At 36.9% G+C, this 22921-nt stretch overlaps 1 long non-coding RNA gene and 1 pseudogene across 1 annotated transcript; both read right to left on the minus strand.

The window, feature by feature from the left end:
• Window positions 1–217: 217 nt before the first annotated feature.
• LOC108714988 lies at window positions 218–17921 on the minus strand (annotated as a pseudogene).
• A 326-nt stretch (window positions 17922–18247) lies between these two features.
• On the minus strand, window positions 18248–22225 carry LOC108715586. The gene is made up of 3 exons (XR_001935534.2): window positions 21775–22225; window positions 19533–19640; window positions 18248–18360 (listed from the first exon to the last, which is right to left on the minus strand). It is a non-coding gene; the product is annotated as an uncharacterized LOC108715586 (long non-coding RNA).
• Window positions 22226–22921: the final 696 nt, after the last annotated feature.

A 22921-nucleotide genomic window follows, 5' to 3' on the forward strand; every position in this document is an offset into this window, starting at 1 on the left:
GCCACTGCGTATTTATTGGTTGGAGCAACTAGCTATAGCATGCGTGGGGGGGGGGGAGAATGTTTAAAAAAATAAATAAAATAATTAACATTTCAGATCATGCAGGTACACCCAGAACAATATTCACTTTAATGCTTTCTGGTCTCCTCATCTGGAACATAGCAAATCCCTTCTGTGTTTTGATTTTGGTTATTGCAATTAATGATATACTACCGAATAGTGAGAAGTTTGTCTTTTAATAAATTATAAAATATATAACAGTTATACATCAATAAAAACAGTAAATGTAGCAGTTCTCCAAGATCAATTAGAATGAGCAAACGACCATGGAAAGATTACCTGCTTTCTGCATTCCATACAGGTTCTACAACACAGACACACACACACACAGACAGACAAACACACACACACAATAAAAAGACATGCAGTAAGTGCAAAATGTAAACTCTTAATAAAAAGGATAGCTAGAGAAACATCTGGCATTATTAAAAAAACTGGAATTACATATAAAGTAATCAGCTTCATTTAAAGCAGTACAGGCGTACTTGTGTATTTCACAACAACATCATACTGGTCCTTTTATGGACATATAAGAAAAATGGAGGGACGCCAGTAGACCTTAAAGAAATAGAAATTGCATGTAGCCAGATCCAATACAGAAATGGTGCAGGAATCACAATGTGACAATAGCACTGCATCAACAAAACCAGTTCTGAGTTTGCCCATTAGAGCTCATCTCCCACAGAAAGGAATGGATAGATCAAAATTAAAACACTGGGGAAAAAAAAGCATTCAGAACAGTTTGGGAAGCTGCCTAAGTCTGTTAACATCTAAAATATCACCAACTGTACTTGGGCCACTGAGATTCACTTTTCTAGAGAAGCCATCATGTTTTTCATATTCTCTTTTTCTGGGTGCTGTGCTTTTCCGGTTGACAATTTTGTCTTGGTCTTTAAGTCTTTTAGGAAATGCACAGGTTTATCCTCCTGCAGAGGAGATACGTTTATAAACTTCCCTGAGATCTCATCCGTAATGTTTCTCAATTTATTAGTCACTGGATGATGAGCCCATCCAATAGCAGAGACCACATCAGCACTTTTCCTTTTCTGCGCCTCACAAGTAACAAAGTTGTCATCTTTACATGAATCATTAAAGAACAGTCTCTTATTTTCAATAATGGGATCAATTGGCAAAGGGGTAATGGCAAAGCTGATGGCATTCTGTAAATCAGGTTCATCCATGCTGCTGTTGCTGCTTTCTATCAAGCCATGACGCTTCATATATTTCTTGGTTGCAAAAGACATGTTACTCGGGGAAATCAAACTAAGCCAAACAATGCTTTTCTCAGTAGTAGTTCCAGGTAAGAGACTGTTGTAAGATATAGAATCAGTTTGCTTGCTCTTATTTGCATGGCTCAGGGAAAGCTGGGACTTCATTTAGGTACTTCAGGGCAATGGCATTTTCCTCCATGATTAAGTCCACCCCATTAGTGACAAACCCACTCAATCCAATATTCCAGAATGACATGTAGTTTAGTCTAGGGATAACTGCATCTAGGTTGATACAGGCAAGTACACTGTATGAAGAAAACAATAGAGTTAGTGTTATAATAAAACCAAACATTTATTACAAACAGAAGACATGAAGTTGCAGAGACTCTTGTCAGCTAGGAATTACATAAAACATGGCCTTTTGATTCCTAATCAAGCTCTCATTAAGTTTTTTCTGGTCAGATACACCTACTATAAGATCAAGTAGCCTACTTCAACCAATCATCATCTTCAAAAAGGTCAAGAGGAGTAAGAAGGTCAAAAGGAAAAGGAAAACGGTTTATTGAACTGGTGCAAGATGTCCCCATCATACGCAGGCTAACCATAGAAAACTAAAAGTTGCCCTGTATTAACCATACCAGCTGTACGTGGTTATGAGGTATTGCAGGTTGCTTATACTGCAGTGGATATTGTGAGAGTTAGAGAGCTGAAAACAGGAAATTGTGTTCTGGCTATTATGTTACACATCCAGTCACTCCAGACTTTATACATTACATTTTTGGCTAACTAACTATATTAGAAACATTTTTTATTTTACACAGCCTATCTATTTACCCAGTTTTTATTTTCACACTGAACTGTTCCTTGAAGTCTAATCAGATTTTTTTTTTAAAGTTTAGTGTGTAGTTTATGTTTTAAAAGAGACATTTTATATAACTTTTATATTCAGATATATTACTTATCCTTCCTCAAAACATGTAATGATGCAGAAAGAAAAACCTATTCAAAGCATTTTACCTCCTAAAACAGTCATTATATCAGAGCTGCAGTGAGATGTTTACAGGTCAGAAGCTAGGCTGAAATAAGCTTGCTCCCCAACACTTTTGATCTTTGAATATGGCTTACGGGTAAAAAGGGTTGGTGACCCCTGCCTTACATGCTCAACATAAAGCAATAAATGTGAAGGTTAATACAAACTGTAATAGTAATATTTTCTTTAATTTAAAGTACAACAGTATGCTCATGTGTTCCACATCAAATAGGCATCAGTCACAAATGTGCATGCCCAGCTGGACATAATCTATAGTCCATAACACATTATACACTGTGCAACGCTCTACCTCTATTAAATTATAAAAGGTATACAGTGTACATTAGTATTTACTGTTATGATATTACATAACAGCAGCTATAGGTTTGTCCTGCATATTGATATATGATCAGGTGCAGGGAGTTGCAAAGGAATAAGTGCAGCTGTTCTGGGACAATTTATGACCAGGTGCATGGAGTTGAAAGGGAAAATGCAGCTCTTGTGGGAGGGAGGGGGGAAGGAAAACGAACAGGGAAGAGAGGGATAAAATGAACAGTGCAGGCTGTTGCTCTGTAGCTTAAAGGACCAGTAACATCAAATTCTTTTTTTAAAAAAAAAATTCGTTAGTATACAATGAAAAAAACTCCACCAAGACAAATTAAACTTTAAAATAGCAAAGCCTTTATTAAGAAATAACTTACCGAAACTCCACTTCTGCTCCTCTTAAGAAAAGGCGACAGGGCAACCATCCATTCTGCGGTGCTCGATTTCTCCTGCCTGACTATTCTACTGAAAGCGTGTCCTCTGCCCCCCTCTGACCTGTGCATCAACCTGCCCAATACACGGTCAGCAATGTCACATCTGCACTCCTCTACCTTCCTGCACCTCTTGTGGAGCCAATGGGGATCCCGCTGACATCGCCTTCCTACTGCTGCTGTTGGACACCCGGGAGGAGAATGAAGAAGACCTGGAGAAATAGATGGGGACAGAGGACACGCTGTCAGTAGAATAGTCAGGCCTTTTCTGAAGAGGAGCGGAAGTGGAGTTTCGGTAAGTTATTTCTTTATAAAGGCTTTGCTATTTTAAAGTTTAATTTGTCTTGGTGGTTTTTTTTCGTTGTATACAAACTAATTTTTTAAAAAATGTTTTTGATGTTACTGGTCCTTTAAGCAGAAAGAGCGGGTGGCTCTACAGTCAGATAGTGGAAAGTCTTGGACAGGAAGTTGCAAAGGGGGAGGGCTGAGCACAGTTATCAAGTTAATACAGATGTTTTTGACGCAAAAGGGATTAAAATAAAAACTTTCTTCTATTTTCATTATTTCACATGGTTTGATGCATTGCAAAAATGTATGCTCTATGTCCACTTTAAAGTTGACATTTCTCTTACCTATATTGTTGTTTAATTTTCAATTTGATAATGACTACTTGGAATGATATCTAAAAACTATGTACAGGACTATATCTAAACAAAAAGGATAAAGGGTGGCAAGCCCACATATTCTTCCCCACACATTTACCTTGCGCTGTCTGCAGTGTCAGCCTTTGTTGCCTTCAGCTCAGACGTATTCACATCAATGTTTACTCCCAGATTCTTCAGCTGTTTCAGAGTTGCCTTTAGCACGTTTCTGTCATCATTTTCAGTTGGGAGACTCTGTCTTCTCAGTCATAGGGCCTGAATCAATTTTTGTACTGGTCATCTCATCCTCAGCTGATGTCTTTAATAGATTGTTTACCCGAGTCTAGAATGAAAGAAATTGTTCACCTTACTCTAGTTACGGTTATACTGGTTATACTGACCTGACATGCAGGACAAGTCGCTATTTACTTACCAGTAAATCCTGATAAAATTTCTCTGGAGGAACAATAGATACTCCACTGTCAATTTCTGGGCTCTCAGTGTGGTCAGCTTAATTGTCAAAGCTTTGAGAATTGTTTATGTCCTGTTGTAAATCAGGAAAGGAGTAACCGGGATCATCATTCTCATGGGAAACACTGAGAACACAAAACAAAATATTAAATAATGGATTCTACATCACTTCTAAAAAGGGGAAAAAACCCTTTATTTCACAACACATATATATATATATATATATCCTTATGTGGGACTGAAACGTCGGATGAGATGCATGAATAAACCAACACTTGTTTTGAGTGTGCTGATTCTTCTATTTAATACATCCTTATATATATATATATATATATATATATATATATATATATATATATATATATATATATATATATATATATATATATATATATATATATATATATATATATATATGGTCTTTATATATAAAATCCAAGGAGACCAGCAACACTGGGACCAGGCATAATTTGTATAAGCTTTTTTTAGTAAGCCTGTATAATTGAACCCCATGTATGTTAATTATGCGCTTATATATCATTGACCGTTTGAGTAAATAGTGGTTATGCAGGTTATATGATTGTTTGATAATACAGTGGTTAATTGATAGATAATTAAGCTTAAATGGAAAAAAAAGGGGGGCCCAAAATATTGAGCTAGACAGACAGGATATGAATGTAATAGACTTGCTTCATGATTGAGAACTTGTTTTTAATGATTTATATTTATTGCACAATGCACTTTAAAGTAATGCACTGGTTTAATATGATAATATAATACCGAATTTTTGGAGCAACACTACAAATGTATCCTAATCACCTTGATTTTTATTGTAATTTACAATTGCACTAGTCACTTTTATTATGGTGATGTCATTCCTTAATTGGATGGTTATCATTGGCTATGTATACCTGATGAAGTGTGGGGTGTGGTTGCCTTGAGAAACGTCCCAGAGTGGACCGAAACGTCACGTTGGCTGTATATATGCTCACATAAATACAATATTATATTTTTGCACAAAAGTCCCGGTGTTGTCGGTCTCCTTGGATAATGTATGACATTTTATCGTGTACCTGGGCATACGTTGGAAGTGGTGTGCCATCCTCTGGTTTTGTGTGCATAGGACTGGCCAGATGTGGGACAACTTTGACGTAGTTGGCCAGCTTAAATATATTGCAATATATGGACAAACAATCCCTGTTTTGTTTAAAGGGTAAGGCATTTTTTAGTAGCAGTATGCACAAAATGTCTCTGTCTTAAATATATTGATAATGGGTTGAGTGCAGAGGACTCTTGTATTTGTATTATATATACATACACACACAAGATGTTGCATTCCTTTGAATCACTGAACTAATATTTAGTTGCATAATGTTTATGAGAACTGCTGCACATCTGTGTTGCATGAAGTCCACCAACTTCTGGCTCCTGTTACATTCCACAATTCTTCTGCATTTCTTGTTTTTGCCTCAAACAGCATTTGTTGCTCGTTTACTGGTGTGTTTGGGGTCATTGTCTTGTTCTAATCAAAGTATGCTGTTCTTCTAAACAATTTTGGAACGACCCATTTTACTCAGATTTTCAGAGAGAAACGCACTATAACCAGCATGCACAACATTTGCTGCATAAATACGGGCCCTACTTAACACCTGTTTTTTTCACAGAATGAAAGACCTCACTAACTGAACTCCACACTGCTATTTTGAAGAAGCCTCAATTTATTTAATTACACAGAATCAGCAGCATGCATGTCATGACTGTTGGTTTTCTATTAAGTTACTAGTAGGTGTAGTAGAGTATTTGCGATGTAGAAATATAATTTCTACTGAAAGCAGGTATTGATCAGGTTAGTGATGTCAGGCGGCTATTATTCTGAACACAACTTTATACAGGTATGGTATCCATTATCCGGAAACCAATTATCCAGAAAGCTTCAAATTGTGGAAAAGCGTCTCATATAGACTCCAGTTAATCCAAATTTTCAAAATGATTTCCTTTTTCTTTGTAATAGTGAAACAGCACTGTGTACATGATTCAATCAAAAATATAATTAATCCTTATTGAAAGCAGAACCAGTCTAGTGGGCTTATTTAGTATTTACATGATAAGGTATGGAGATCCAAATTACAGAAAGATCAGTTATCCAGAAAGCCTCAGGTCCTGAGCATTTTGGACAACAGGTCCCATACCTGTATACACACACACACGCGTTTTTTTTCAAACTTTCCCCCCTTTTTTAAAAGTAGCATACACATTCTTACACACCCTTTAACAGTTTGTGGCAGATAAGGATTCTAACGGATAAAGATTACGAATGGGAGGGGGCCTCCACCCAAGACATGTAAAGAACATATACATTCCAAGAAAGAAAAAAAAACCCATCTCATTACTAAACCATACACAGTTATAAGTAACCATTATTTGTGCACAGGGGTTTTAACGTGTGGCAATATATTTATAGACATTGTATGCAACTGTTTTTTTACATAATAAAAGGTTTTTATTCTAAGCAGCATTCCAATGTACATCAAAAATAATCAGGGACTGTTTGTAGAGTTCTACTGCAGATCCATTAATCGGCTGGATTTTTTTACGACATTGCTTCAGGAGTCAGAAGTGCATAGGACGTAAACAGCAGGGCATATGAAAATGTTTTATGTTCATTAAGGACATTAAAATCTTTAATGACTGTATACTGGAAAGTTGCTTATAATTAAACATTTAAAAATTTCACTATACAAAAAAAATTTTTTGGTTAAGGATCCCTTTAGTGCTGCTTCTGGGCTGGTACTGACACCCATGTAGAATGAAAGTGTGACTGCTTAAAGCAGTGAAACACCTTCTAAAGAACTGATACTATCTACTTTGAAAACATATAATTTAAAGACTAAATTGGTATGGGACTATAGACAGATCTTTTACTACCTACTTAATGTGAGCCAATGGGCCAAACCTTAGGATCACTGCAACATTGCCAAGCAAATAGACAAATTGAGGGCTAAGTCATGTGAAGTCCAGGGCCAACTGACCAGATTGCATAGGAATACGTGTAGCCAACTTTGTATTTATCAGACATTACTGGTGATGTTGCTCATAGAAAAAGAAAGCAAAGATCTGATTGGTTGCCAACTGTTGAAATTGAATTGCTGATTGGTTGCTATGGGCACCATCACCGGTAATATTTCTCTCCACTTTTTACACACCATGATAAATAGGCCCCCTAGTGTCAGGCTCTGATCTTAAGCCAAATGCAGCACTATTGAGGTACAACAGAGGGTTTAAAATGGATTACTTACGAATATCTTGTTCTGCTTCACGTTGAAACAATCCATTTGATTTTTTTACCTTGGGTCTCTCCAACAGTATACATATAAGATAAATCAAACCATAAATTTCTGTTTGCAGGCAATTTAAAAAAATCAGAATGTAATTTTTGCTCCGCCTGGCAGATTTATATTGCACAGGTTTTAATAAATCACTTACAGTAAAGAAACAGTACAGTTTCCTCGGTCGGTCAGCTGAGTGCTTGCAGAAAAACTGTGTACGTCCACTGCCCTAAGGAGGAAGTGACAGTAGTTTGACTTGCGTCTTCAGTGTTCACAGCAACACTAAACTCATTACAAAAAGCAGAATCATCTTGTTTATCCACTGATTTATCTTTCTCTGGACAATGAGGGTTCCAAAATAAACTTGAACCTTTAAATGAAACAAAACTGTTCTAATCAACTGGTGAACAGCAAATACAAAAATAAGACATTCAGAGTTTTAAAATGTAAAAATATTAAACGTGCATACCTAAGCCCCAATGTAACTGCTTAATAAAGTGCAAATCGATGGGAGTTTTTATGGCAGGGGTGCCCAAAAAGTAGATCTACCAGTAGACCTTTAGCTGGTGATCAGTAGATCTCAAGACACTGGGGCACATTTATCAACGCTGGGCAAATTTGCCATGGCCAGTTACCTATAGCTACCAATCAGTGATTAGCTTTTTGAAGCCAGCTGCAAGTAGAACAATGAATGCAGCAATTTGATTGGTTACCATGGGTTACTGCCCATGGGCAAATTTGCCCATTGTTGATAAATGACCCCCACTGTCAACAAATAGCTTGTCTAAATCACCCTCCTATTTCAATCAGATATTTATTATGTTAAGCTTACATAAGAAATATTTGTTTGTTAAATATAACAATATACATTTTCTCAAAAATCAATATTTAAGTGATATTTTCCTATGCTAACAATGCTTTTATGGATGTAGATCATAATGGGACAACATCACTAAAGTAGAACTCGAATAAGTAAAGTATGGGCACTCCTGATTTACGGAATACTGCCACCTGCTGGTCAATGTATCGTACAAAACTGCCACAGCAAGAAGAAATCAAGTTTCATCAACTTTCATTTAAAGCACATTGAGCATGTATCTGTACAATCAGAGCTTTAAAAAAAGTACCTGTACTGACGGCAATGCTAACACTTGTTTTTATTTCATGTTCCGTGGAAACAAATTCAGCTTGCTTCTGCTTGGAGTTATTAGGGAAGTTTGCCTTAGAAGGCTCAGACTCGGCTGCTTGAGCTTCCAGCAAACACTGAATCTGCCAAAAAGATAAAATCCACAAGAGATACTTTATACATACTACAAAAAAAAATAAGAATAAACAAAGGAAAAAAACATTACTGAAAAAACATTTTACTATTCAACAGAAGATATAACTTAAAGGAACAATTCAGTGTAAAAATAAAAACTGGGTAAATAGACAGGCTGTGCTAAATAAAAAATGTTTCTAACATAGTTAGTTAGCCAAAAATGTAAAGTATAAAGGCTGGAGTGACTGGATGTGTAACATAATAGCCAGAACACAACATCCTGCTTTGCAGCTCTCTAACTCAGAGTTAGTCAGTGACTTTAAAGGGATTGTTCACCTTTAAATTAACGGTTAATATGATGTAGAGAGTGATATTCTGAGACAATTTGCAATTGCCTTTAATTTTTTATTATTTGTGTTTTTTGAGTTATTTAGCTTTTTATTCAGCACCTCTCCAGTTTGCAATTTCTGCACTCTGGTTGCTATGGTCTAAATTACCCTAGCAAGCATGCACTGATTTGAGAGACACTGGAATATGAATAGGAGAGGGACTGAAAGATGAGGAATAAAAAGTAGCAATAACAATACATTTGTAGCCTTAGATAGCATTTGTTTTTTAGATGGGGTCAGTGACCCTCATTTGAAAGCTGAAAAGATGCAAAAGAAGACAAATAATTAGAAAACTATAATAAAGAAAAAAATGAGGGCCAATTGAAAAGTTGCTTAGAATTAGCCATTCTATAACATACTAAAAGTTAACTTAAAGGTGTTTTACAGGTAAGGATCTTCTGCGCATGTGCCAAATGTCATGAAGTTTCAGAAAAAAAGATCGGAAACCTTGTGACTTTCAGGCGCATGCTTATCACTGATTATCATTGATCATCATGAGTGAATTTTGCTTTTACTGGTAGCTACCATAGTCGGTTTCTAATCAAGATTAATGCTTTATATCACCATATTCTGCACAATGGAGATTTTACAATTAACATCTGCCTACATCAGTACACACCCAGTCCTGTAATCTCTGTATTCAGCTGTGTTGGTCCTTGCCTGAAAGTGTGGTATGAGTTTCCCTTGGAAATATTGCTTCAAAACAGCCTTGTTTTGAAGTAACATCAATAAGGAATGACTGTTTTTGGCCTGCCACAAAATGTAGGTAACAAAATACCCACAAAAGCGCAGAGTGTACAGCCTAAAAATAAGTATATGCACAAAATGCAAAGAAGAAAACGGAGTGAATAGAATGTAAATTGTGCTGGTATCTTTGGTGCACAGCCTCATTGCACCCCAGCTTAATGGTTTAAAAATTAGTGGTGAGCACAACTTTCCCTTGTTTGTAATAGATTATACAGGAGCAGTGACCAGCTCCATGTTGTAGCTCCCACCCTTTCCAACTATAGTCAGGTGATCCCACTGGAGGCCAATAAAAGAGCAACCATGTTTTAACCTTGAAAGCAGTAAGTAAGTTGCAGGTAAAACTTAGTCCCTGTGTAAAATGTATAATGAAGCAATAGAATTCTTAATGAATCAGATGAAAGTTTAGTTTAAGACTGGCACCTTGCAGCTTAAATATATTGCAATATATGGAAAAACAATCCCAGTTTTGTTTAAAGGTTAAGGCATTTTTCAGTAGCTTAAGGCACAGAATGTCTCAATGTCCTAAATATATTGATAACGGGTTGAGTGCAGAGGACCTCTTGTATTTGCCTTTGGTGCAATGCCATATATCATAAAGGGGGTTTAAACTCAACAAAATGAATTGGTGCAAACTTGCTCAGAGATTCTGTGAGCCCCAATATGCTCAGTTAAAGGAAAACTATACCTCCAAAATGAATACTTAAGCAACAGATAGTTTATATCAAATTGAATGACATATTAAAGAATCTTACCAAACTGGAATATATATTTACATAAATATTGCCCTTTTACATCTCTTGCCTTGAACCACCATTTCGTGACTCTATCTGTGCTGCCTCAGAGATCACCTGACCAGAAATACTACAACACTAACTGTAACAGGAAGAAGTGAGGAAGCAAAAGGCAGAACTCTGTCTGTTAATTGGCTCATGTGACCTTACATGTGGTTTGTATGTGTACACAGTGAATATTACGATCTCAGGGGGCGGCCCTTATTTTTTAAAATGGCAATTTTCTATTTATGATTACCCAATGGCACATACTACTAGAAAAGTATATTATTATGATAATGGTTCATTTACATGAAGCAGGATTTTACACATGAGCTGTTTTACTCAGTATCTTTTAATAGAGACCTACATTGTTTGGGGGGTATAGTTTTCCTTTAAGCAAATGCCTTCTATTAGCAGTCTGAATGCAAAGGAGTTAAGTTTATGGATTTAGATTCCGTTTCAGATATGCTCTTACATTTCACTACATGCCCCACCTAGTGGCAGAATATACGAATATACATTTACAGATTAGTGTAAAAACAAAAAAAAAAAAATCTTTAAGACAGTGGTGACCCGATGTGCTAATTTTACAAAGTTTTTGTTTTGCTGAATATTTTTTTGCTGGTATGTTTTTTTTAATTAGAAAGAAAAAGGCTACATTTGTTAATTAAAAAAAAAAACAAACAAAAAAACTAAAAACAGTTACCTGCTGGACTGAAGGATGGGGCCGAGGAGATGGTCTTGGAGAAAAATCTTCATCTTCCACTCCAGAACCATGGTCGCTTGTTGACAGTTTATTGGGAAGTGGACTTTGTCTAAAACTAAATGAAAAACAACAACAAAAAATAAGAGAGGCAAGTAAACATTATTTCATGCTGCATGTTAAAGGCACACAATGATAGGTAGTTCGCCTTAACAACATTTTTAGTTTTCAAATAGTGCTCCACAAATAGTAACATTTTATTTGTTCAGTAACATCAAACCTTTTAATTGTTAAATTAAATTGTTACATTTTAATAAAATAGATTTAAGAAACCAAACAGCAATGGTTGTTGCTTAACAGACTTCAGAACATATTTAAGTCAAAGACCATTCTCAGTGGAGCTACTGAAAAATAATTTTACTACAGGGTTGTTAACCAATGGGTGGGGACCCAAAAATGGGCCCCCACGTAGTTAGGGTAGTTCACAATGATCCACCTGAATACAGTGTAAATTCATACAACAGAATATTAAACACTGACGCAAAGAAAGGATGTTAGACTTACAGAGCTGCTACTGAGTAACAAGAAAAGGACCAAAACAACAAAAAAACTAAACCAATATATTAAAGGCATATTTGTGATGTACTATTTCAAATTTGAAAAAGTATCATATAGTTGGGGGATAATGCAGCCGTGCAAAGTTTATTTACCGTATATACTCGAGTATAAGCCGAGTTTTTCAGCATCCAAAATGTTGAAAAAGTCTACCTCGGCTTATACTCGGGTCAGCAGGCAGTAGCTGAGATTGCAGTCACTTTTAATCATTCCTATACCAACAGTTCGCTTGGGGAGAGACTGCAATATCACACAGTGCCCTCTGTTGGTTATATGAAAGAATAACAGTGCGCCCTTTGTTGGTTATATGAAAGAATAACAGTGACTGCAATATCACACAGCGCCCTCTGTTGGTTATATGAAAGAATAACAGTGCGCCCTCTGTTGGTTATATGAAAGAATAACAGTGACTGCAATATCACACAGCGACCTCTGTTGGTTATATGAAAGAATAACAGTGACTGCAATATCACACAGCGACCTCTGTTGGTTATATGAAAGAATAACAGTGACTGCAATATCACACAGCGACCTCTGTTGGTTATATGAAAGAATAACAGTGACTGCAATATCACACAGCGACCTCTGTTGGTTATATGAAAGAATAACAGTGACTGCAATATCACACAGCGACCTCTGTTGGTTATATGAAAGAATAACAGTGACTGCAATACCACACAGCGACCTCTGTTGGTTATATGAAAGAATAACAGTGACTGCAATATCACACAGCGACCTCTGTTGGTTATATGAAAGAATAAAAGTGACTGCAATATCACACAGCGACCTCTGTTGGTTATATGAAAGAATAACAGTGAGCCCTCTGTTGGTTATATGAAAGAATAACAGTGACTGCAATATCACACAGCAACCTCTGTTGGTTATATGAAAGAATAACAGTGACTGCAATATCACACAGCGCCATCTGTTGGTTATATGAAAGAATACCGTACTCTGCGTCCATGAAAACCTGCTCCCAGGCACTTCTGTTCAAGTTCTGCCTTACTTCAAGCCCCACTGAACCAGTACCTCTTTATTACAACCCTCTGACCTATGTTCTGACATATATCCCAGCCACATCTTGTTTTTCAGCATCCAAAATGTTGAAAAAGTCTACCTCGGCTTATACTCGGGTCAGCGGGCAGTAGCTGAGATTGCAGTCACTTTTAATCATTCCTATACCAACAGTTCGCTTGGGGAGAGACTGCAATATCACACAGTGCCCTCTGTTGGTTATATGAAAGAATAACAGTGCGCTCTTTGTTGGTTATATGAAAGAATAACAGTGACTGCAATATCACACAGCGCCCTCTGTTGGTTATATGAAAGAATAACAGCGCGCCCTCTGTTGGTTATATGAAAGAATAACAGTGACTGCAATATCACACAGCGACCTCTGTTGGTTATATGAAAGAATAACAGTGACTGCAATATCACACAGCGACCTCTGTTGGTTATATGAAAGAATAACAGTGAGCCCTCTGTTGGTTATATGAAAGAATAACAGTGACTGCAATATCACACAGCGCCATCTGTTGGTTATATGAAAGAATACCGTACTCTGCGTCCATGAAAACCTGCTCCCAGGCACTTCTGTTCAAGTTCTGCCTTACTTCAAGCCCCACTGAACCAGTACCTCTTTATTACAACCCTCTGACCTATGTTCTGACATATATCCCAGCCACATCTTGTTTGTTACAAATCAATTTGGGCAGTTTACATGCGACTCTAGAGAGAAAGGCACTTAAAATACAATATTATATTGTAGTTGGTTTGCAGTAGCAAACTCAGTCTGGAAGGCCTTCATTTAAAATACAGCTTTTGGCTCATCTTAGAATTTATTTGCATTGGCTAAGAACTTGTGTATCTTGTAAAAGAGGTTTAAGCTGTGAAGATGTTCATGGAAGTGAGTGCACTACTGTTTAAAGAAAATGAACAGTTTGGACCTACATTCCAACAAGTGGCAACATATACACCTTTGGATCAGATTCTAATACAAGCAACAGCTTCCATGTCTGGTCCATTGTCAGTTATCTAGAAGCATACATAAATACATTTAGTACATTTACTGAAAAAATTAATTTGTTTATTTTAAATGGCAAAAGTGAAGGTGAACGGTGTACATTAACTTAGAAAATTAGTATTCTGCTATTAAAAATGATAAAGCATATAAAATAACTAGCATGCCTATATTCTATCAGATTTAAAAAAAATAAAAAAAAATAAAGCAGATTTACAGATTATTTGCAGTTCCAGTCTTCTATAATAGGCTGCATTTCGATTTGAATGGTCAGATGTAACATTTTGGTTTTTAGCTTTATAACTAATTCTGTGGGAGATAACTATTTGCGCCAATTATTCGCATGCCATAAGTTATCAAATGTACACACACACACACAAATGATATATGTCAATAGACCATTTGTAACATGTAGTAGAATATACTAGGAACACTCATGGATGTAGCAATAAATTAATTTGAGGTTTTACAAAATCCCCCACATCAACGCATTTCGGTTCTCCTTCACCGTCGTCAGGATGCACTCAGGAGACATCACATGGTGTTTAAATTCAAAAATACATTTATTGCTACATCCATGAGTGCTCCTAGTATCTTCTATTATATGTATATCTCTCTATCCATCTCTCTAGTCATAGTCAGTCATATTTATTGTCATCTCTATTAAACTCCATTTTATTGAAATACTCTAAATTTTTAAACATGATTTCCTTTTTCTGTGTAATAATAAAACAGTACCTTGTACTTGATCCCAACTAAAATATAATTAATCTTTATTGGAAGCAAAACCAGCCAATTGGGTTTATTTAACGTTTACATGAGTTTCTAGTAGATTTAAGGTATGAAGATCCAAATTACGGAAAGATCTGTTATCCGGAAAGCTTCAGGTCCCGAGCATTCAGGATAACAGGTCCCATACCTGTACTACTTTTATGCCTCTAAACATAATTCATATTATCTATTTTTTATTTCCATCACTATGTTGTGCAATATAGTGCATATCTGTAATCTATCCTTCTCTATATAAGGCATTCATTTTATGACCATTTGCATTTTAAAAGGCTGTATATACAGTTTACACATACTATTTTTTATATTTTACAAGAAACATTTTCTGCCTAATAATAGTAGCAGAGAAATAAGTAAAAAGTTTGTGCACTTTGATTTAAGTTTGATAGCAATAAACATGTTAAAATATACTACCACTTACCACACTTCAAATGTCTAAAGCGACTGAGAAAATTGAAATACAACAAGTCCTTTTAAAAGAACATTTCAAAATGGATTAAAAAATATGCATTCTGAAAGTTGAAACAAAACTAGCATTATTTTGGTATATTAAAGCACACTTAAAACGGAAGAAGCTTACCCGCTTTTGTGTGTTCCTTGAAGATGTGCAATATTATTATGACTGCCCAGATTCCTGGCTAAGGCTGTGGGTATAATTGGGACAGGCTTTATGGGAGTACTTTCAAATGTATTTGCAATAGTAACAGCCGCCCAGTGAAGATCAAAGTGAAGATTGTCCATGTTCTCAGTGTAAGTGATATGAGCTCTCATGGTGAGCAATTTAGAGAGATCCAAGGCTTTTTTGCAGTGAAGATGGCTTTGTAGGCTCTTAAAATAAAAATACAAGTATGTTTTTTCTTTCTGTCTACAAAACAATATAATCCAAGTCCAACAACTCTGATATTCAGTTCTGTTGACCTACTTGACACTGTCAAATAACTACAGCATCTCAGGTTTGAATGTAAAAGGTGATAACAGAAAGTTAAAATATACCCCCAATAAAATATTATATATATATAATATATATATATATTTATTAAGCATGAACAAAATTTTTTGAAAAAGGTAACATGGGGAGGCAGATTTATCAAGGATCGAATTACGAATTCATGTGGTTTTATTTAAACTCCCTTGAATTCGAATATATTAATTCGACTGGGTGGTTATTTATTAATAATAAAAAAAAATATTTCTAAGATTGAAATTTTAACGACCAGAAAATTCGACTTTGATATTCAAATTCAACCAAAACTTGATTTGAGCTTTTTCTCCAAATTGGTCACTGGACCTCTCCCATTGACTTATACAGTAATTTGGCAGGTTTTAGGTGGCGAATAGTCGAATTTGAATTCTTAAAGGGCCAGAGTTTGATAAATATCAAGAATCGAATTACAGTTTAAAAAAACCCAAAAAACTTGAATTGAGTTTTCCTTAGTCAAATATGACAGTTTTGACCATACAAAAAATGTGAAAATTCGAATTTTCAATTCAACCCTTAATAAATCTGCCCCTTAATGAGGCAATCTAATTTGCTCAGGCAAATATATGCCAGAACATGCACCAGAATGCAAGTAGTTACCAAAAATATCTGAATAGTAAAGCTGCCCTTTAAGAGACCAACATCCGCAAATCAGTTTTCATTATTACAGAAATATTCAATATGTAACAACTCTTGAGTTTTATTAGTTGTTTTGATGTAAAATAGTTAGCTGCAAGCATTCCAGAAAGTGTATTGTGCAATATGGTGTGTATGCATTTTAAGCCCAGAAGTCTGTGCAAGCAACTGGTGATGCGGAGTCACATAAAAACAATATTTATTTGCCCCTGGTAGCTTCCAATTCAGGTAAATGTAAGTCCTGTGGGTTCCTCAACACCTTCCACCAGAGCTCAGAGTTGTGCACTTGTATGTTTTTGGATTGCTAGTGTCAGTTAAGCAGGGTACTTCCTGTTTTAAGTAGGAAAAACATTACTACAAAAAAAAAAGTTAACCTAATGAGATGAGGACTATCTTAATGTGCTGATGCAGTCCTCACCTAGTGGGATTTTCAACCATGCTGAAAGATATCTGTTAAGAGACTTTGGGGCACATTTATTGCCAAAATGCCAATTCCAAGCGAATGGCCAATTTACTAAAAGGTAAGCAAGACAATTCGCAAGTGAAAAAACTCAGCGCTAGAGAACTTTTGCAATGTTTCGCCAGGCATATGTTCTCCAGGAGAAATTATGATAATTTGTCAAAGTGTGAAAGTTACCCTTTTCGCCAAAGTGTACTTCGCCAGGTTCAGGCTGGTTAACTTCCATTATGAAGATAGAAAATCCAGTTTTAAATTGCAATCAACATTGCTCTTTCCGTGCTAATTTTCTGTATGGCAAAAAATCTCTAGCGAATGTTCCCCACTACTATTTTATAGGGAATATACTGCCAAATTTTCCCAGAGAATTTACACCAGGAGAAAATTCACCACATTTCTCTTGAAAAACTGAACCTACGATTTTTAGTAAATATGGAGATTTATTGTGAAAATACGAAGTGAGAAAAACTTTGGTGAAGTTTGATGAAGCGAGAATTTACACTTTAGTAAATGTGTCTCTGTGTGTGAAGGGGCAGATTTACATTCAGATGTATAAGGTATTCAGTTGCATTAACTGAATATAAAAGGATGAGGGTGGAAATGAACGACATCTTCACTTTCTGTCAACAAAATGTGTAGTTGGTACGGTAGTAAAAAGGACTGAAAGTTCCAAGACCCTACTGGAGAGAACATATAAAGAACTTCTTTTAAGTGATGAAATAGAAGGCATGGATAGCAAGTGCATTTTATCTTTGAGAACACTAGGAAACAAGTTAGTTCAAATGTAAAGAATTACGGAAAACTCCAGAAACAGGTACTTCCATGAAAAATGCAAAAACAACACCATGACCAAACTGAAGCGACAAATCAAAACAAACCATAAAAGAGGATGTGAAATCTTCAGGGTTATGTACTATAACATTGTTTGAGCCATTTCCTATGCCAATAGTGCAAGGAATTACAAAGTCTCCAGGAAGCTGTGCAGTTGGGACTTTGCTGCCCCCACCATCTGTTTTCTCTCAGCCAGGGTCAAAACTGTTAGCGTTACACCTTCCTCGTCTGAAATAGAAAATAATCACCTTTAAACTGTGTGCTGTATTTCAGCAGATCACAGAGCTCATCTCTATACATTTTTTAAGTCGAAATAAAATACAGTAAATCAACAAAGTATAAGAATTCATATCAGAACAAAAAGGTACGTTGCAAGACTACATAAAAAGATATTACAAAATCACCAATAAATGTTAAAAATAAGGCTGCATTTCAGCAAATGTAGAGGAATATATAAAACAATGATTTAAAAAACAACTAAAAAAAAAAGTGGAAAACTACATGTTCAAAGTGGGATAAGAGATTGGCTAAAGGAAAAAAAATACAAACTACCCTTCATCTATTGAAAAAGTTCCCAGCAAGAAACAGGAAAAAGGCTTTCTCCCTGTTTTTGCAAGACGAGAAGAAAGCCACAAAGCCTTTCCCAAAACAAGCAATATGGGATTTCTAGGAGCAAAGAACAAGAAATATATTTATAGTTTATTGACACACAATTTTTAAGAAGCTGACTTTTTGGGAAATGCCATTAAAAAGTTGGTAAAACTCATACAGGAACACACACACATTTTGATATATTGATTTCCATGTAAATCCATTTGACAAATTACCTAGTTTTGTAAACATATAACTGAAATGCATCTGTAGCATTGCTTAATGTACATACTTCCTACAGACATCATTAGGTTCTATTCAAGCACATGGCATCCATGGATCTGAACTTACAAAAGCTTGAGGGCTGATTAACTGTATATATTATAAGAATTCATTTTGAAATAGATGATATGGCAACTCATTTTGCCGTCTGTGATTTGCAAATTAAATAAGGCAGCATTTTTTTTTTTTAGCACTGCTAGAGTTGCTTCCTTGTGCTTGAAAATTCAGACCTAGAAGGGCTACTGCTGAAGAGCTCACTAGCTACAAAGCTTACTTAAAACCCCTGGCTGCTAATAAGTGACACACTAGCAGTGTTAGCGACAGAAGCACCAGAATCAGGTCTAAGCATTAAAGGAGAACTAAATCCTTATTGCCTTTGGGTCTCTTCCCGACATGAAGCCTGCTGGAGCATGTGCAGTTGGGCCAAGTCAGGCTTCAACTGTAGATGCGCAAACCGTTGTTGAGATCCGAAGACAATACGAAGAGCCGGAAGATGGTGACTGGGAGCTCTGCTTCTCTGCATTTAAAGGGTCAGAGTTTTTTTTAAACTAATGCTCATTGCAGGGAGGGAGAGGGGCAATGCCAGAAGGTTGGGGGGGGCTTTTGTTCTCCTTTAAAAGGATATTGGCGATATACCAAATTGCAAAACTTTTCTTGCTAATGAAAACAATGTCTAAAAGATACTTTTTTTTTTGGCACACCAGGCACAAACAAGCAAATCTTCTTTATAAAAAATATGGCCACTAGGTTTAAATATCTGGTGATCGAGCAGTATTCCCAGATTGGGTTATAAATTTTAAGAGGCGGATTTATCAAAATCTGACTTTAGAGCTTAATAAACACTCACCTACATCAGGAGCATAATGCCCCACACACTATATACATACAGATTTAAATACAACCATAGAATAATGAAGCCTCTTTTCTATTCTGTGATTTTATCGGCAATATGATACTATAAGTACCTGTAATAGCTGAAATGTAAGCCAGCTGTATCCCCCATGGGAGGTGGGTCCCACAGTGCACAATTGGATGGAGGGAAATTTACAGGTAAGATACGATTTGACATATTCCTAAAGGTAGGGGAAAATAAAGCAAATTATTTAACCAATTATTTTTGAATCATCTTTAACAGGCGATGTCAATTTACCACTCAATAAGAATATTTAATTTGTAATAAACAGATGTTATCCAGAATGCTCAGGACCTGGGGTTTTCCAGAGAAAGGATCTTCATATGTTAAGTCTACTAGAAAATCAAGTAAACATTAAACCCAATAAGCGGATCTTGCTTCCGGGTTAGGATCAAGTACAAGGTACTGTTTTATTTTTAGAGAGAAAAAATCTGCATTTTTTGATCATAATGGAGTCTATGGGAAATGGCCTTTCCATAATTCTGAGCTTTCAGGATAATTGGTTTCCAGAGAATGGAACATATACCTGTATATGCATTGAATAAAACACTTCAGTTAGTTAAGACTTTTTGAAAATTTATTTGAAAGCAGTATTTATCTATTTATGTTCTCTTAATCACGAAACAAAAGAGGATGGCCCCCAAAAACATTGCACTGTATGCTCAAACTTGCAAGGGATCTACCTGCTGCACTTGTCCTGTGTGCCAGTGAATTTGTACTATGTGATTTGGGGGGAGGTGCTGATGCCTTTATAACCGAGCACCAGGCTAATATGTTAGGAAGGTAAGGATGTGCAACAGCTCTTTCATTTTATTATTATGAAACTGCAGCAGAGGTCAGTTCTGCTCCAGACAGCATAGGTGTCTCTCAGAATCAGGAGCAAATAGATATTACCATACTAATACTTCTTTCAATTCTAATTGCAAATAATGTTAAAGGAGAAGGAAAGACGGTTTGCACTTGGAGGTGCCAAATGTTAGGCACCTCCATGTGATTGCATTTGCTTATCTGAAACCCCGGGCCAGTGCTCCTATCAGCAGAACAAGTAGGGGGTTTGTACCAGATACATGACCCTGATGCCTGTTCCACTTGCTTCTGTCCCAACTAAAGCTCATGCCAATGAATACATACAAAGATTGTGGAAATAAACAGGCTCCAAAACTGCAGTAGCTGTGCTGCAAGGTTTATTCACACTACATGTTGTTTCGAGCTTCTTGGCTCTTTTTCAAAAAGAGCCAAAAAGCTCGAAACATGTCTTATGAATAAACCTTGCAGCACAGCCACTGCAGTTTTGGAGCCTGTTTATTTCCACCTCCTATCAGCAGAAAACTGCACCGTGCCCGGGTTATACCAGTGAGCACCACGGAAAGATCCTCTTCTGGCTTCTTTCAAGGTTCCTTGGGCAGACGCATGAGCAGTAGAACGAAACAGTTTACTTTTTAGTGAAAGTTTGGCTTTTCGATCTACTGCGCATACGCAGCCATGCGAAGAAAGAGGATCTCTCTGTGGTGCTGGATGGAATAACCCCGTGCCAGTGCAGTTTTCTGCTGATAGAAGCACTGGCCTGGGGTTTTGAGTAAGTCAATACAATCACTTTGACTGGCAATCTGTAGGTTCTGGCAAATGCCAGAGGGGCTGCTGTATGGTTCCATAGAAAGTTACCATATAGTGGGCTGGTAGGGGGCTGTTTGGGCCTCTTTGTACTTGGAATGGAAGGGCCGATTTTGACTCCCAGTCCAGGCCTGCTTGGGGTTGCCTAACATTTGGCAACCCAAGTGCAAGACTTCTTTCCTTCTCCTTGAAAGCCACCAATTTATACCACCTTAGATGCATGCTCGTGCCCCTACAGAACGGTCTAAATAAAATCTAAAAAAATAAACTCTTCCCATTCACCTCACTGGCAATCACACTATGTACTCATGGGTTTGTTGTTCCAAACTTTCGGGTGGTAATTGCCTGACCAGATAGTACACCTATTGGTCCAGGCAATTGTACCCAAATGGAAGTGATTCCAGGCAGAAGTGGGGAGTGACCTATTGGCTACCAGAATGTTCATATTTCAGTCTATATAAAACACTTCAAATGTTGCCATCAAATATGGCTTTCTGGGCACTGTCTATGTACAAGTCTATTGAAATACTGTATGGGAGGGTACATTCACTCTTTAAAGGACCAGTAACCAATTTTTTTTTTTACAAAAAAATTGTTAGTATAAATCGAAAAAAAAACTCCAAGCCAAATAAAACTTTAAAATTGCAAAGTCTTTATTAAGCCTTTATTAAAAAATAACTTACAGAAACTCCACTTCCGCTACTCTTCAGATCCATCGTGCTGCGCTGGATTTCTCCTCCCTGGCTATCTCCGATATTCTTCTCACAGCATGTGCAGCATGTGAAGGAGCCATGGTCCTTGGAAAGTCGGATGCGCTGGTGGGCTCGCAGGCAGTTCTTCCCCTGGCAGTCCAAACAGTGCGAGCTGGCCCCATTGCCTTCATCACAAGAGGAACACCAAGGCTTGAACTTGCAGGGGGCGCCCTGCTGAGGAGGCCGGAGGAAGAGCAGGAAGCCACAAAGGAAAGGCGATGTAAGAGGGCTCCCAGCAACAGTAGCACCTGCAGATCAGGTAGCGGCACCGGTTCGTCCTCTCCTCTGTAATTAAATCCCAAGTGGGAGGAGCCAGTATAGCACCTATACTCAGTCAGAGCCCGCTCCTATAGGAAACGCCCCAAGCCAATCAGGGACATTCTAGAGCTAGTCACTGGCCAATCACAGCCACCATCCTTTGAGCGCTAATCTTTTCGCCGACCCCCATTTTTAAAAAAAATGTTAACGGAAACAAAGCTTGGTAGAGATTGGCGCATGCGTATTTTCAATGAAAAGCGATCACTTACCAGAAGCGTCTGGCAACCAAGCTGACGCTACTTTATTTGTATATTGTAAGTGCCCCTCGGTCACGTAGGTCCGTGTTCCATTGAGCTTACGGTGTAATGTTCCTATGGTTTTCAAATAAACGGACGATGAAGCCTGGAAGGAATTCGAAGTACCGAAACTCACTGCACCACATGCTGTGTGTGTGTATATATATGTGTGTGTATATATATATATACAGTCCAAAGCTGGTGCATCCGTCACTCAAAGATAATGCCTGGGTGCTGGTTAAAGGAAGTAATCTGTAATGCACAAAAAAACCGCACACACAGGTCTTTGTAGTGAAAAAACAAAGATAGTTTGCTTTATTGCGACGTTTCGGCTCCTAAACTCGAGCCGTCATCATGACGGCTCGAGTTTAGGAGCCGAAACGTCGCAATAAAGCAAACTATCTTTGTTTTTTCACTACAAAGACCTGTGTGTGCGGTTTTTTTGTGTGCATTATATATATATATATATATATATATATATATATATATATATATATATATATATATATATATATATATATATC

This window comes from Xenopus laevis, chromosome 4S (genome assembly GCF_017654675.1).
Source record: "Xenopus laevis strain J_2021 chromosome 4S, Xenopus_laevis_v10.1, whole genome shotgun sequence".
Taxonomy (NCBI): Eukaryota; Metazoa; Chordata; class Amphibia; order Anura; family Pipidae; genus Xenopus; species Xenopus laevis.